The sequence below is a fragment of the Alosa pseudoharengus genome, unplaced genomic scaffold (genome assembly GCF_046254945.1).
Source record: "Alosa pseudoharengus isolate Yale_2024_CS ecotype anadromous, Long Island Sound unplaced genomic scaffold, YU_APseudo_1.1 YU_APseudo_1.1_scf_15, whole genome shotgun sequence".
Taxonomy (NCBI): Eukaryota; Metazoa; Chordata; class Actinopteri; order Clupeiformes; family Clupeidae; genus Alosa; species Alosa pseudoharengus.
Genome location: NW_027468620.1, coordinates 34,214,505 through 34,229,166, shown reverse-complemented (window position 1 = coordinate 34,229,166; position 14,662 = coordinate 34,214,505). Strand labels below are relative to the sequence as shown.

Here is a 14,662-nt window from a genome sequence, read left to right as displayed (position 1 = left end):
ACTTCTCTTTTTTGATACCGTAACTTTCACTCTTGTATGGAAATACATATAGAAAGCCTAAGACAGAAGAGCTTTAGGTTTTGAGCAACAGTGTGTACATGATGTATCCAAAATGTCATATTATGACAAAAGTGTTTGTAATGTGAGGCGAATGTTTGCTTTAAACATGTGTTTTTGACATTTTGAATGTTGTGTGTCATTTTGCTGGAGATTTGAGGCATTTTGCATTTTGTGTGAGCAGTTGTGGGTTTTGTGTGTGGAGTTTTGAAAAATAGACACAGAGTTTTGAAAACGTGTGTAAACAATTGTAAAAAACTGTAAAGCAAACATTTGCCTCACATTACAAACACTTTTGTCATAATATGACATTTTGGATACATCATGTACACACTGTTGCTCAAAACCTAAAGCTCTTCTGTCTTAGGCTTTCTATATGTATTTCCATACAAGAGTGAAAGTTACGGTATCAACAAAGAGAAGTTGAAATACACAGTAAAAATGCAAGCAATATTGAAACCAAAAATAGTGATTTTTCCCAAATAATTTGCTGTTGTGAATACAGTATTTTACAGCAAACAAGAAAAAAGCAAAGAAGAATACAGTGACCACCAGATGTACATGGAGTTTTGAAAACACTGATTTTTTTTTCTTCTAAAGACAAGTGTGTGTGTGTGTGTGTGTGTGTGTGTGTGTGTGTGGGAGGTGGGGGGGGGGGTCGTGTACAGTATGTATTCATAGGCCTATAGACCCTTTCAACTGCAGAAACAAACAATTCTACAGTAAGCGTTCCTAAGGCATTTCTGGAGGCACAGAAAAATGTATTGAGCTAATGGTACTGTAACATGGGGACAAACAAAAATAGAGTAAAAAGACAAATTTTACATAAAGTCAACTTTTTGTAGAACATTACTGTAAGCTAAAGTCCGATTACTGTAATTTTATCTGCATTGGTTCTGAATATTTCAACCGGAAATCCTCTAGGAGCAGATTGAAAGGGTCTATACCTATAAGGGTCTATACGTATATCTATTCATAGACCTATACTAAGGCAATGATTGGATGGTGTTCAGTAAAGTAAAGAGTGTTTGCACATGTGAAGAGAAAGAGTGAAGCACTGGTGATTTAGTGTGGCATTTTGATGGGTTGTGTTTGAAGAACGAAATCAAGTTACTTCCTGTTAGATTTTTGTGTGTTAGGTAGAAAATTGTGTGTGGTGTTTTGCAAAATGTGTTTTAGTCAATTGAAAACTGAGTCAAACACTGAGAATTAGTGTATGGTTTTGCAGATTTGGTGTCGGGTTATGATGTTTGGAGGACATGTTCGGAAAATTGTGTGACAAGCAAAGATTTAGTGTGTAAGCAGTTGAAAAAAACTGTAACAAAGAGAAGTTGAAATACACAGTAAAAATGCAAGCAATATTGAAACCAAAAATAGTGATTTTTCCCAAATAATTTGCTGTTGTGAATACAGTATTTTACAGCAAACAAGAAAAAAAGCAAAGAAGAATACAGTGACCACCAGATGTACATGGAGTTTTGAAAACACTGATTTAGTTTTTTTCTAAAGACAAGTGTGTGTGTGTGTGGGGGGGGGGGGGGTCGTGTCTAGTATGTATTCATAGGCCTATAGACCCTTTCAACTGCAGAAACAAACAATTCTACAGTAAGCGTTCCTAAGGCATTTCTGGAGGCACAAAAAAATGTATTGAGCTAATGGTACTGTAACATGGGGACAAATGAAAATAGAGTAAAAAGACAAATTTTACATAAAGTTAACTTTTTGTAGAACATTACTGTAAGATAAAGTCCGATTACTGTAATTTTCAAAGTATCTGCATTGGTTCTGAATATTTCAACCGGAAATCCTCTAGGAGCAGATTGAAAGGGTCCATACCTATTCATAGACCTATACTAAGGCAATGATTGGATGGTGTTCAGTAAAGTAAAGAGTGTTTACACATGTGAAGAGAAAGAGTGAAGCACTGGTGATTTAGTGTAGCATTTTGATGGGTTGTGTTTGAAGAACGAAATCAAGTTACTTCCTGTTAGATTTTTGTGTGTTAGGTAGACAATTGTGTGTGGTGTTTTGCAAAATGTGTTTTAGTCAATTGAAAACTGAGTCAAACACTGAGAATTAGTGTATGGTTTTGCAGATTTGGTGTCGGGTTATGATGTTTGGAGGACATGTTTAGAAAATTGTGTGACAAGCAAAGATTTAGTGTGTAAGCAGTTGAAAAAAACTGTAACCTAGGCCTATTTAAGTTAACGACGTGGTTGTCGTGAGAGCAAGATTCATTAGCGCTTGCGGTGTTCGGCCGTAGGCTATGCCTACGTGCGCACCTGCCAGGCTACTCAGCTACGAGTAGACAAAGAATTCCCCCTGTATATTCACTCCAAGTTGGCCTACCATAACTTACCAACTACACTGTAGACCATAAACTGGCTATTTATATGACCAAATGTATTTGTTCAACTTTATGAAGCAGAATTACGCACTGCTACTTGGAACGTAGGCCTAACACATTTTTGTTGGCAGGAGAGAGAATGACAGCATTAAGAAATTGCACTTGTTGCTGGTTACCAATAAATACTATATATGTTTTTGCAAACAACAAAAACAGAAAGGATGGAGACAGCAAAGCTAGAGATGGGCAGGAACAAGGTCAATTGGTAGAAATGCTTGTCAAAACGTTAGGAGCTGGATGTGTGGATGAATGAAGCACAAGTATGCTTTGTGTTAAGCATGCACACTGTTTAAAGTTAGGCTACACAGTAAACTACAAGTAAACCAAAGTTAAATTTCCTTTTTTAGGGCTGGATAAAGTTGACCAAATGGATATAGGCTGTTAGGCGTGAATAAAGTAGGCTACTTTGTTGCTCCAACCCTTCCAACGTTAATGGGGACGAATGTTGACATTTTCCGTATTTTGCGTGAGAAACCCGGGAAATCTCCCTCATTTTCATTGTTCAATGTTGACAGAGCTATGGAACAAAAGAGAACGTTATATGGCGACAGAAATCAACAATCAAACAAGCCACTTTGATTTTTTGCTGTTTTCATTAATACAAAAGATGGGTGACCCTCCCTCCTAGACAAAAAAAAGTTAGGTGACCCTCCCCTCACCAAAGAATAAAAAGACATGACCCTCCCCTATTTTCCTCCGGTGACCCCGTTTATAAATAACGAACGGTCCCTAATGTGATTGATTTGTTTGATTTAAAGGTGTGTGTATGATATTTTGAATGTTGTGTGTCATTTTGCTGGAGATTTGAGGCATTTTGCATTTTGTGTGAGCAGTTGTTGGTTTTGTGTGTGTTTTGTGTGTTTTGAAAAATAGACACAGAGTTTTAAAAATGTGTGTAAACAGTTGTAAAAAACTGTATTCTGTTAGGGTAAGACCCCAGACTCTTGGAGACCATTGATGGACAGCTCTGTATCAATGGTCCAGCCAGTGTGTGTGTGTGTTTGTGATAGGTGTGTGTGTGAGTGTTTGGGACAGGGGTGTGTGTGTGTGTGTGTGTGTGTGTGATAGGTGTGTGTGTACAGTATGTGTGTTTGTGTGTATGACAGGGGTGTGTGTGTGATAGGTGTGTGTTTGTGACAGGCGTGTGTGTGTGTGTGTGATAGGTATGTGTGTGTGTGTGTGTGTGTGTGTGTGTGTGTGTGTGTGTGTGTGTGTGTGTGAGTGTGTGTTGTGTGACAGGTGTGTGTGTGTGTGTGTGTGTGTGAGAGGGGTGTGTGTGTGATAGGTGTGTGTGTGTGACAGGTGTGTGTGTGTGTGTGTGTGTGTGTGTGACAGGTTCTAGCTTTGGCAGAGGCAAGAGATGTCTAATCTCCAGGGTGTTGTGGACACCAAGGCTCGGTTCCAAATGGGATAAAACACTTCTTAGAAGGTGCCTTAGAACTCTGTGACATCATGTGCGATACAAAACAAACAGAACACGAAGAAGCCTTATAAAAACAAATAGAATATGCTAGCAACCATTTGAATCACTCCAAATAGCTATCTTCTTAGGCTGCTAATATACTGAACCACAGATGGTTTGGGAAGACAGCTTCAATGTAGAGTATACACTTTGCTGTGGCCCATTACCCATAACGCCCTCTGTGCTTATTGGGATACTCCATAGTAAAGAGTATTTTAAACACACTGTGCTTATTATTCTCCATAGTAAAACGTATTTAAAACACACTGTGTGTATTGGTATACTCTATAGTAAAGTGCATTTTAAACACACACACGTTTTTGGTATGCACGATCTGTCTTGACATCATCTAGTACCACAGAATGTCAGAACATCAGGGAAGTTGCTCTCTGGCCACCTGTGGTCACATTAGGACACATACAGTACAGTAAATACAGTATGTACAGTACATACTGTATATTTAAATATATCTCCCTTGCACTGATACACAGGGTTACGAGTCTCGTTAAGAACGGACTTCAAGGTTATTAGTAGGGCTGTCAAAATAACTGATTAATTTCGATTAATTAATTTGAGAAAAAATAACTGATTAAAAAAATTAGTGCAGATTAATCGATTCCGTATGACCTTTGACCCCGAGCCGTTCTAGTCAGTAAAAATTAGACTGTAAAATGAAGGAGAGAGAAGAAAACGTGCTGCCTGGATCATTGATTGGAACATTTACTTTTAAAAAACGGCCTGATGGTGTTGATAAAAAATAAAGTGTTGAAAATAAAGTCCTCTGCAATGTCTGCAGCAAGGAATTTGCATATCACCGGAGTACATCAACTCTATAGTCGCACATCAATGCAAAGAAATAAGTGTTGACATTGAGGGGAGTGGTAATTTATTTTCATTGTGTCCCCTAGGTTATATCTTTGGCCTGAAATGCCTTGTATGTGAAAAAAAAAAATCTTCCCGAAGCACTTTATTTTGAATTTATTTGAATTTGAAGCACTTTGAATTAATTTCCTCAGCATATTAGGCCATATCATAGATTATTATGGCAATTATTTGAACAGTGAAAATAATAATAAAAGAGTTTTTGAACTTTAATGTCACTAATGCTGATTATTCAATGATTCATTTGAATTTAAATATTTAAAATACTTTCACAGCAAAAATTATATATGCGATTAATTTAGATTAATTAATCACAGAGTATGTAATTAATTAGATTAATTTTTTTAATCGATTGACAGCCCTAGTTATTAGAGATTCCACTGACAATGAGAGGACAACGTGACAAACGTATGCTTTTGCATTACTTATGTTAAACTAGTAACACACACACACACTAGTTTAACATAAGTAATGCAAAAGCATACGTTTAAGGCACAAATGTCAGTGTGAGTGGTCAGTACACACACACACACACACACACACACACACACACACACACACACCAGGGCAAAAACATGCTAAGAACAGCAATACAGTGCCTATAAAAACTATTCACCCCTTGGACATTTCCTCTTTTATTGCTTTTATAAATGGAATCATGGTCAATATAATTTGGCTTTTCATTTACAAGAATGTAATGTCAATTCATTAAAAATATATAATGTCAAATAAGTGTTTGCATAAATATTCTGTATACATAAACATAATGTAAATGATTTAGTAGATGCACCTTTGGCCACAGTTACAGCTTGGAGTCTGTGTGGACATGTCTCAATCACACATCTGGATATTGTAATTTTACTCCATTTTTCTTTGGAAAAAATGCTGATTGACAGGTAAAGAACCCGTTCAGAATACAGAATAGCTGTTGTATGCATAGTCTCTCCCGTCTCAGCTGCTGAAGCTTTTAACTCCTTCTGAGTTGTTCTAGGTGCCTTGGTGGCCTCCTTCTGAGTTGTTCTAGGTTCCTTGTGGCCTCCTTCAGAGTTGTTCTAGGTTCCTTGGTGGCCTCCTTCAGAGTTGTTCTAGGTTCCTTGTGGCCTCCTTCAGAGTTGTCGAGGTGCCTTGGTGGCCTCCTTCAGAGTTGCTGTATGTTGCACGTTTGCCATATTCCTTATTATACATTGCTTAAAGGAGAATTCCCTTTCACACAAATCACTGTTTCTCAAGGTCACTGAGTGTCGGTACCAAAGAAAATATTATCACGATTATGATTATTATGAAAACTATGACTATGCCCCAGAGTGTGACACTGAAGCTGCCTGGCTGCAGCAACTGAAGATGGGTAACATTGCTGGGTAACACTGCTGGGTAACATTGCTGGGTAACACTGCTGGGTAACACTGCTGTGTAACATTGACTGGGTAACATTGCTGGGTAACATTGCTGGGTAACACTGCTGGGTAACATTGCTGGGTAACACTGCTGGGTAACATTGCAGGGTAACATTGCTGGGTAACACTGCTGTGTAACATTGACTGGGTAACATTGCTGGGTAACACTGCTGTGTAACATTGACTGGGTAACATTGCTGGCTAACATTGCTGGGTAACTCTGCTGGGTAACATTGCTGGGTAATATTGCTGGGTAACACTGCTGTGTAACATTGACTGGGTAACATTGCTGGGTAACTCTGCTGGGTAACATTGCTGGGTAACACTGCTGTGTAACATTGACTGGGTAACATTGCTGGCTTACATTGCTGGGTAACTCTGCTGGGTAACATTGACTGGGTAACATTGCTGGCTTACATTGCTGGGTAACTCTGCTGGGTAACATTGCTGGGTAATATTGCTGGGTAACACTGCGGTGTAACATTGACTGGGTAACATTGCTGGGTAACTCTGCTGGGTAACATTGCTGGGTAACATTGCTGGGTAACACTGTAACATTGGCAGCACTCGGAGACCAGGAGAACCAGAGATCTGTGTGAAACAGGACCAGAGATCTGTGTGAAACAGGACCAGAGATCTGTGTGAAACAGGACCAGAATTCTCCTTTAATGGTGGGTTGCACTGAACTCCAGAGCATGTTTAGTGTTCAGTAACTTGAACAATTTTTGTATCCATCCTTTAACTTATGCTTTTCAATAACGCTATTATGCTTTTCAATAACCTTTTCTCTGAGTGACTTAGAGTGTTCTTTTGTCTTCATGGTGGAATCGTAGCCAGGAGTACTGATTAGCCAGAGACTGGACCTTCCCCACAGAACCTTTATACTACTATACTATACATAATCACTGCACTCACACAATCCCCATGAAACTATACTAGCACCAACTGGCTGGACCACTGTTGAATTAGGTCAGTCACTTAAAGGAGGGGTGAATATTTACAGTATGCAACCCCTTTTTTTTTTTATTAATGACCATTACTTTAGAGAAATCTGCTTTCACTTTGAAATTAAAGAACAAATAAAATTTTGGTAAAAAAAAACAAGCTTATTGACCATGATTCCATTTATAAAGGCAATAAAAGAGGAAAATATCCAAGGAGGTGAATACTTGTTGCAGTCACTGTAGGTACCAGAAAACATCAACAGTCACGCAAGGCAACAACGCCAGGTCATGTGCAGAACAACAAGGACAGCATGATCTGATCTGCAGCCTAGTCATTTTTCCTGGGAAAGGAAGTCTGGGAACTGCTGGAGCAGTAGTCTAGTCTAGAGGATTGCTCAGTCAATTGAATTAGAGTCTGATGAGCTGGCTGAGGCCCCTATTCTACGCCAATAGCCTACAACATGACCAGAAATCACATTCACCCGATGCAGTTTAGCAAAGCATTTGTAGCCTAGCCAATTAATACACGGCAAAACACTTGTTTAAGTGTGTAAGAGTAAGGCACAACGTCACCAGGCAGAGAGACTAATAATCTCTTCTCTAAGACAGCTATTTTAGAACTCACTGAGAGGTGTCTTTACCTTCGGGCATTCGCTGTCCGCAGAAACTATTTCCCTAAAACGTCGGACTGGTCCTGGTTATGAGGTGGTCCGCCAGCTCACCGCATGTTTCTCGGTTGCTTTGTCGCCAAGTAGCCTTCCGTCTCCACGACGCGCTTTCAACTGTACACAATCCGCGCGACCTGTCCGCCCTGAAGTGTCGCAGTGTTACAACCTGTGCTCACAGCAAGCCCGTTTCAGTCAACTCCACTAATTTAACACTATTCTTAGCACATGGCGGTAAAACCGCAAATAGGATTACTCGCGCCCGCAAGTGTGTGTGTGTGTGCGTGTGTCTGTGTGTGTGTGTGGCTTTGAAGGGAGCCATGAAGCGGGGGCTGGGTCGCCAATCAACTTCTGACTTCATTAAGCCTTCTGTCATCACACGTTACTTGGCACAGTTGGTTAAGACAGGGTGCACGATGATTTTGACAGGTGTTGAGATGTTTACGTTATATTCTAATAGTGTGAAAGAAAACGGGTGTGTCTCTCTGACCGGTAGTCATACTACTGTGACCTGTGATAGGTGTGGACTCTCCACCCCCTGCGCGCACACACATACACACACAGACTTGACCTTGGTCTACAGCTGTTCTTTATTTGGCTGGACTTGTGTGTGTGTTCAAGGTTCATGTTTTGGTTTTGTTTTTTGGTCAAGTTTAACTTTTAATTTCTGCTCTTTCATTGTTATTTTATTCTATTCCATCTTATCTTATTGTCCCATCTTATTTTAATCTGTTCAATTATCCATAATTGTGGTTTTATATTTCTCCTAATCACAGTGGAGGAGCGATTAGGAGAAATATATGAATATCGATAGATAGATAGATAGATAGATAGATAGATAGATAGATAGAGATAGATAGATACTTTATTGATCCCCAGGGGAAATTCAAGGTCTCAGTATAGCATACAGACAACACACACACATTCACTAACAGCAGAAAAAGCTAAATATACTAAAATACAAATTATACTAACTAACACTTAATCTAAATCAATTCTAAAAACAGTATCCACATAGTGGTGATTAATCAATCAAGAGGCGCTTGCAATGACTGAGGCAGGGACTGAGCCTGTGATTCTCTGTGCATAGTTAGGTAAGGTAAGGTGCTCTGTGTGAGTGAGTGTCATGGTGATAGTGCAATGGTGATAGTGGTCATGGTGATAGTGCAAATGAGTAAGTCCAACAGTGCAAGAATAAGTCTATATATATATAACTATTTTAAGAAAAGGTATAAGTATGGCCACAGTTTGGCTGTGGCATGGAGGGAGGGGTTATGCATATGTGCTAATGTGCTAATATAGCACGCAAACAGTGAGGCAGAAAGACAGTGGTACAAGTGGCTAGTGGACAGACAGTATCCAAACATGGAGGGGGTGAAGAGGCAGACAGACTATGCAGAGAAGTCTATCTCTCCTCTTCCCATGGCCCTGGGGACAAATGACCTTCTTAAGTCTGTCTGTTGTGCAAGGCAGTGAGCGAAGTCTCCAGCTGATCAGGCTCTTCTGCTAAACATAATGATAGATAGATAGATAGATAGATAGATACTTTATTGATCCCCAAGGGGAAATTCAAGGTCTCAGTACAGACATCACACACAACATGCCCCTACAGCAGAAAAAGTAATATAAGTATATAAATATAAAAAACCTCCACTGCACAATAGAGACAGTAGAAGATTTAAAAAAATACTAAAATACTAAATACTAAATATACTAAAAAAACTGAATCAAATATCCACATAGTGTGCTTAAGGATGATCAAGCATGAGGCGCTTGCAGTGACAGGGCAGGGACTGAGCCTGTAGCATATAAGGTAAGGTGCTCTATGAGAGTGAGTGTCATGGTGATGATGCAAATAAGTAAGTCCAACAGTGCAACAGTGCAAGAATAAAGTCTAGAGACCAGCATAAAATAAATATGGACATATAAGAGAATAAAGTAAGTAATATAAAAACTATATCAGTGCAAGAATAGGTTGAAGTAATAGGCATTGGTCAAGTATTAAGTATAAAGTATTAAGTATTAGGTACGGCCACAATCCAGGCTGTGGGAGGGAGGGATGGGGTTGTGCATATGTGCTAATATAGCATGTAAACAGTGAAGCAGTAAAACAGTAGGCTAGTGGACAGTACGTACTCAAACATGGAAAAGGTGGAGAGGCAGACAGACTATGCAGAGAAGTCTATCTCTCCTCTTCCCTTAAGTGAAGCATTGAACAGTTCAATGACCCTGGGGACAAATGACTTCCTCAGTCTGTCTGTTGTGCAAGGCAGTGAGCGAAGTCTTCAGCTGATCAAGCTCTTCTGCATTGGAATAGTGATGTGGAGAGGATGACAGTCATTGTCCAATATGTTGATCAGTTTGTTCAGGGTCCTTTTATCAGATATTGAAGTGATGCACTCCAGTTTGGCTACCACTACAGAGCCAGCTTTCCTTACCAGCCTGTCTAGTCACCCAGCATCCTTCTTCTTTGTGCTTTCTTCCCAGCATACCACATCATAGTATAGTATAAGTATATATACTCTTTTGATCCCGTGAGGGAAATTTGGTCTCTGCATTATCCCAATCCGTGAATTAGTGAAACACACTCAGCACACAGTGAACACACAGTGAGGTGAAGCACACACTAATCCCAGCGCAGCAACAACAGCGGCGCTCAGGGCGCAGTGAGGGGTTAGGTGCCTTGCTCAAGGGCACCTAACTCAGCCGTTGCTCAGCCGCCTGGTCGGAGTTCGAACCGGCAACCCTCCGGTTACAAGTACGAAGCACTAACCAGTAGGCCACGGCTGCCCCTTAAAAAAAAAGCATAGAAGAGGACGCAGGCAACAACAGACTGGTAAAACGTCCTGAGAAGCTTACTGCAGACATTGAAGGACCACAGCCTCCTTAGGAAGTACAGCCTGCTCTGCCCTTTCTTGTAGAGTGCATGGAATCAACTGTAAACAAGCTAACTGTCCATGCTATCGCTGTTCTAGGGCCAAAGAAAGTTGTACAAGTCGGCTTCTTTTTACTGTAAACGGAACCGCGTGTTTCCTTTGCGTGTTAAAGGCATGACTATTGCCTATAGTGGCAACCGGGCGATAAGCGGGATAACGGCCTTCGAGGTGTCCTGTTATATGGAATTAATGGACTCGGGCGGAGGCTCCGCTGTGCGCCGGGGAGTTCTTTGCCTCTCGCCCTCGTCTATTAATTCCGTATAACAGGACACCTCGGCCGCCGTTATCCCTTACTTATTATTGTAACGTCGGCCCACGGGACATTGCGTGACGTTCTCCCACACAGGGCATGCTGGGATACGGGGGTGAACATTTGGGGGTTTATGTCTGTATTTCTCCTTGGTTTTGAGTGTGGTGTTGGCGTCTTTGTTGTGACATGTTTCCCTTTTGGTTCTCCCTCGTGTGTGATCCGTTTTGTGTGGGGGGCTGCGTCCTCCCCTGTGTGTGTGGTGTGTGTGTGTGCTTGACCTGCCCCGTGTGTGTTGTGTTCTGGGTCTGTGTCCCTGCTCTCGTTCTCAGCTAATAAACCTTTTGATTGGACAACTGTGTGTGGCGCTATCAAAGCGTTACATTGGTGTCAGAAGCGATTTTCGAACATGGCCTCCCCTCAGCGAGAGAAGCTGGAAGCGGGAGACCTCACCACTGGGTGGAGGCCCACGCAAGAGGATCCAGAGAGAGCCCTTGTAAGGGCTGCTAAAAAGCTCGGGGCCTTCTATCGCTACTGCCGACGGAGGAGAGGTGCTGTCGTCTGGACCTACCTGCTGCCATGGGAGGAGATCTTGCCGGAAGAGGGGCCTGAAGAATCGTTCGCGGAGAAGACGACGCTGGCCTGGGCAGTGACTCCGCGCCGGGCAGTTCGAGGGTGGAGCTGGCGGTGGCCGCGACGCGTGAGCAGAGCCGAGGGAGAGCGGCGAGGAAGAGGTTCCTGGTCGACGGACGGTTGGCGGAGCCGCTGAGGGCAGCGAACTCACGACGGTGGGGCAGCTTTGACGGAAAGGCCCTCTGAACTTTAAAACTTTTGGGTGCGTGTGAGAGGCACCGTGCTGTGTGGGCGCCCATTCTAGTTGGCCTGTTGGCCGGCGCCTTTAAAAAAGTTCGTTGTGTGGAGTGCGATAGCACGGCCATCTCGGGGGTCGTGCCTTCACTGAGGCCGCGAGGGAGTGGAACGGGCCGGGAACAGAGCAGGACGGCTCTGCGAGGAGGCAACACGAGGAGGGACGCCGAAGACGGTAGCTGCAGCAGGAGAGCCTAGCGTGGTCCGGTTGCTGCGGAGTCGGTGCCTGTTTGTCCTGGTCGGGGAATCGACGGAGCGAAGTGGCGTTGGTATAGCTACATCTGACCCCCCTCGAACCCCTGTGCTTGGTACAGTGTCGACGGTTGAAAAGGCCACCTAGGGCCCCGCCAGGAGAGGAGGAGTGCCGCGGTGACACACCGCGGAAAGGGCAGCCTGAGGGCGGCTGCTGAGAGGGAGCTGGTGACGAGCGGGGACGGCCACGTGGCTGCTAGCACGCCCGCACTGGATTGCTAGCAGCGTGTCGCCCCGTTGAGTGAGCTCCTGCGGCGTGCACCCCACGTGATTTGGCGGTACTGTCGCACTGAACTGAGTGGCGGGCGACGCGCGCCGACGTTAGCATGTGGCTACCTCGTGGTCATTGCCGAGGACGGCAATGGCTTGTTGGGGGAGCTGTGTAACGTCGGCGCACGGGACATTGCGTGGCGTTCTCCCGGGCATGCTGGGATACGGGGGTGAACATTTGGGGGTTTATGTCTGTATTTCTCCTTGGTTTTGAGTGTGGTGTTGGCGTCTTTGTTGTGACATGTTTCCCTTTTGGTTCTCCCTCGTGTGTGATCCGTTTTGTGTCGGGGGCTGCGTCCTCCCCTGTGTGTGTGGTGTGTGTGTGTGCTTGACCTGCTCCGTGTGTGTTGTGTTCTGGGTCTGTGTCCCTGCTCTCGTTCTCAGCTAATAAACCTTTTGATTGGACAATTGTGTGTGTCGCTATCAAAGCGTTACATTATTATTATTCCATTATTACTGCGTATTCCATTATTACGGCTTACTTCTATTTGACCTCTAACTGTATTTCTGATGTAGACTTTTCCTTTTGACAATGTGTGTTAATTTGACCTGCAATGTACAAATATATTTATTTGCCTGAAACAGGTGTAATAGACCCTTCATAGACTCATCCAGAGGAGCCAGGACAATGCAACTGCACAATTCACATCCACCAGTGTAAACTTAACCACGCACATCCACCAGTGTAAACTAAACCACCACACACATCCATTAGTGTAAAACAGAGGATAAGGCACACCAAAGGTAAAAAAAAAGGCAAGGCACACAACTTATGGTTACTGATTATGATTATGTTACTTCACTAGGGGCTACTGTATAACAGGGCTGCAGTGTCCATGAGCTGAGACCACAGGCATGCTCACATGATGTGGACTGAGCTGCATAATGGATTTGTAGTGGATTATGAATGCTAATCAATGTGGATTATCAATGATAATGACATATATATCTTCTATTACAATATTTGTTATATTTCCTACTGGGCTTTCTGTTTTTATTCTTTATATGTTAAGTGAGTGTTGTACTTTGAGAGCAAAGATTAACCGGAGTCAAATTCCTTGTTTGTTTACGCAAACTATGCCCAATAACGCTGATTCTGATCAGCGCTGAGAGAAAATGGAATTGAACATTATGTCCAATACTTTAATATGTTGGTTTAATGTGCAGCATTGGGCCCAATATTCAGTATGTGTTTTAATGTTCTGCATTTCTCATTAGTGGGTCACTTTGACACTAAAAGTATGATTCTACGTCTGCATCATGACCCTGTGTGATATCTGTACTGTTCTTTTAAACATGATGATGTAAGGCGCCAGAGTGGATATCACTTGTTGTTGTCTATTCTGCGTCAACAGTCATTTTCGTCATTGATTAAGGTAGACTGAATGTCTCCTGGCGTTGCCACAGTCACTGTATGATTATCTATTCTTTACTGTCGGGTACTTAAACCCTGGATGATTCTGTGTCAAGTCAGAGACGCATATTCTGGAGTACGCTGTGCTACGGGTGTGCCTCTCTCCTGTATACAGCCTAATTAAACCTTGCATCTTGATACTTGTACTTCTACGTAACTGGATCTCATATTTCACTTTGGTATATAATATTTTTACCAACAGCGCAAACTAAACTGCACACATTCACCAGTGTAAACTAAACCACTCACAACAATCAGCGCAAACTACTGTAAACCACACACATCCACCAGTGTAAACTACACTGCACACATCAGTGAAAACCAAACCACACACATCCATGAACTAATGTACTAGTACAAACTAAACTGCAATCAGCAAAGTAAACTGCACACATCCACCAGTGTAAACTAAACCACACACATCCACCAGTGTAAACTACATTCATTCATCTGGCGTCATCTACTGAGAGGGAGTCCACATGGCCTTCAGATAGGCCTAGATGTATAGACACAGACAGACAGACAAATAGATAAATAGATAGATAGGCTAGATAGATAGATAGATAGATATTGGGTGCGGTGAGGAGGGGGCACGGAAGTGAGTGGGCTGTGTGTGACGTAGGGCTATGTCGTGTGCCGTGAGCTCGGATCCACCGACTGTGGCTGTGGACGGAAGCGCATGAAGTCGGTGAGGTCATGTTTCTGGACGCGATCAGCCGAAGCGGCGAAAACTAACAGCCTTAAAACACGATTATTGTTTCCTCGAGAGGATCGGATCCTTCCGTGACAGGCAGGAATAATCTCCGCTCCATTCTCCTGAGGTAGGCTGGGCTCGCGCTGTCCCAAACCACGGCATTGTTTGCGC

At 42.7% G+C, this 14,662-nt stretch overlaps 1 protein-coding gene across 1 annotated transcript in view; it reads left to right on the top strand.

Moving 5' to 3' along the window:
- The first annotated feature begins 14,457 nt into the window (after window positions 1–14,457).
- mapk8a (mitogen-activated protein kinase 8a) overlaps window positions 14,458–14,662 on the top strand; it is a 10,708-nt gene continuing 10,503 nt past the window's right edge. Inside the window, exon 1 of the mRNA XM_076286281.1 lies at window positions 14,458–14,618. The gene's annotated coding sequence lies outside the window, so the exon portion shown is untranslated. The remainder of the gene's footprint in view (window positions 14,619–14,662) is intronic.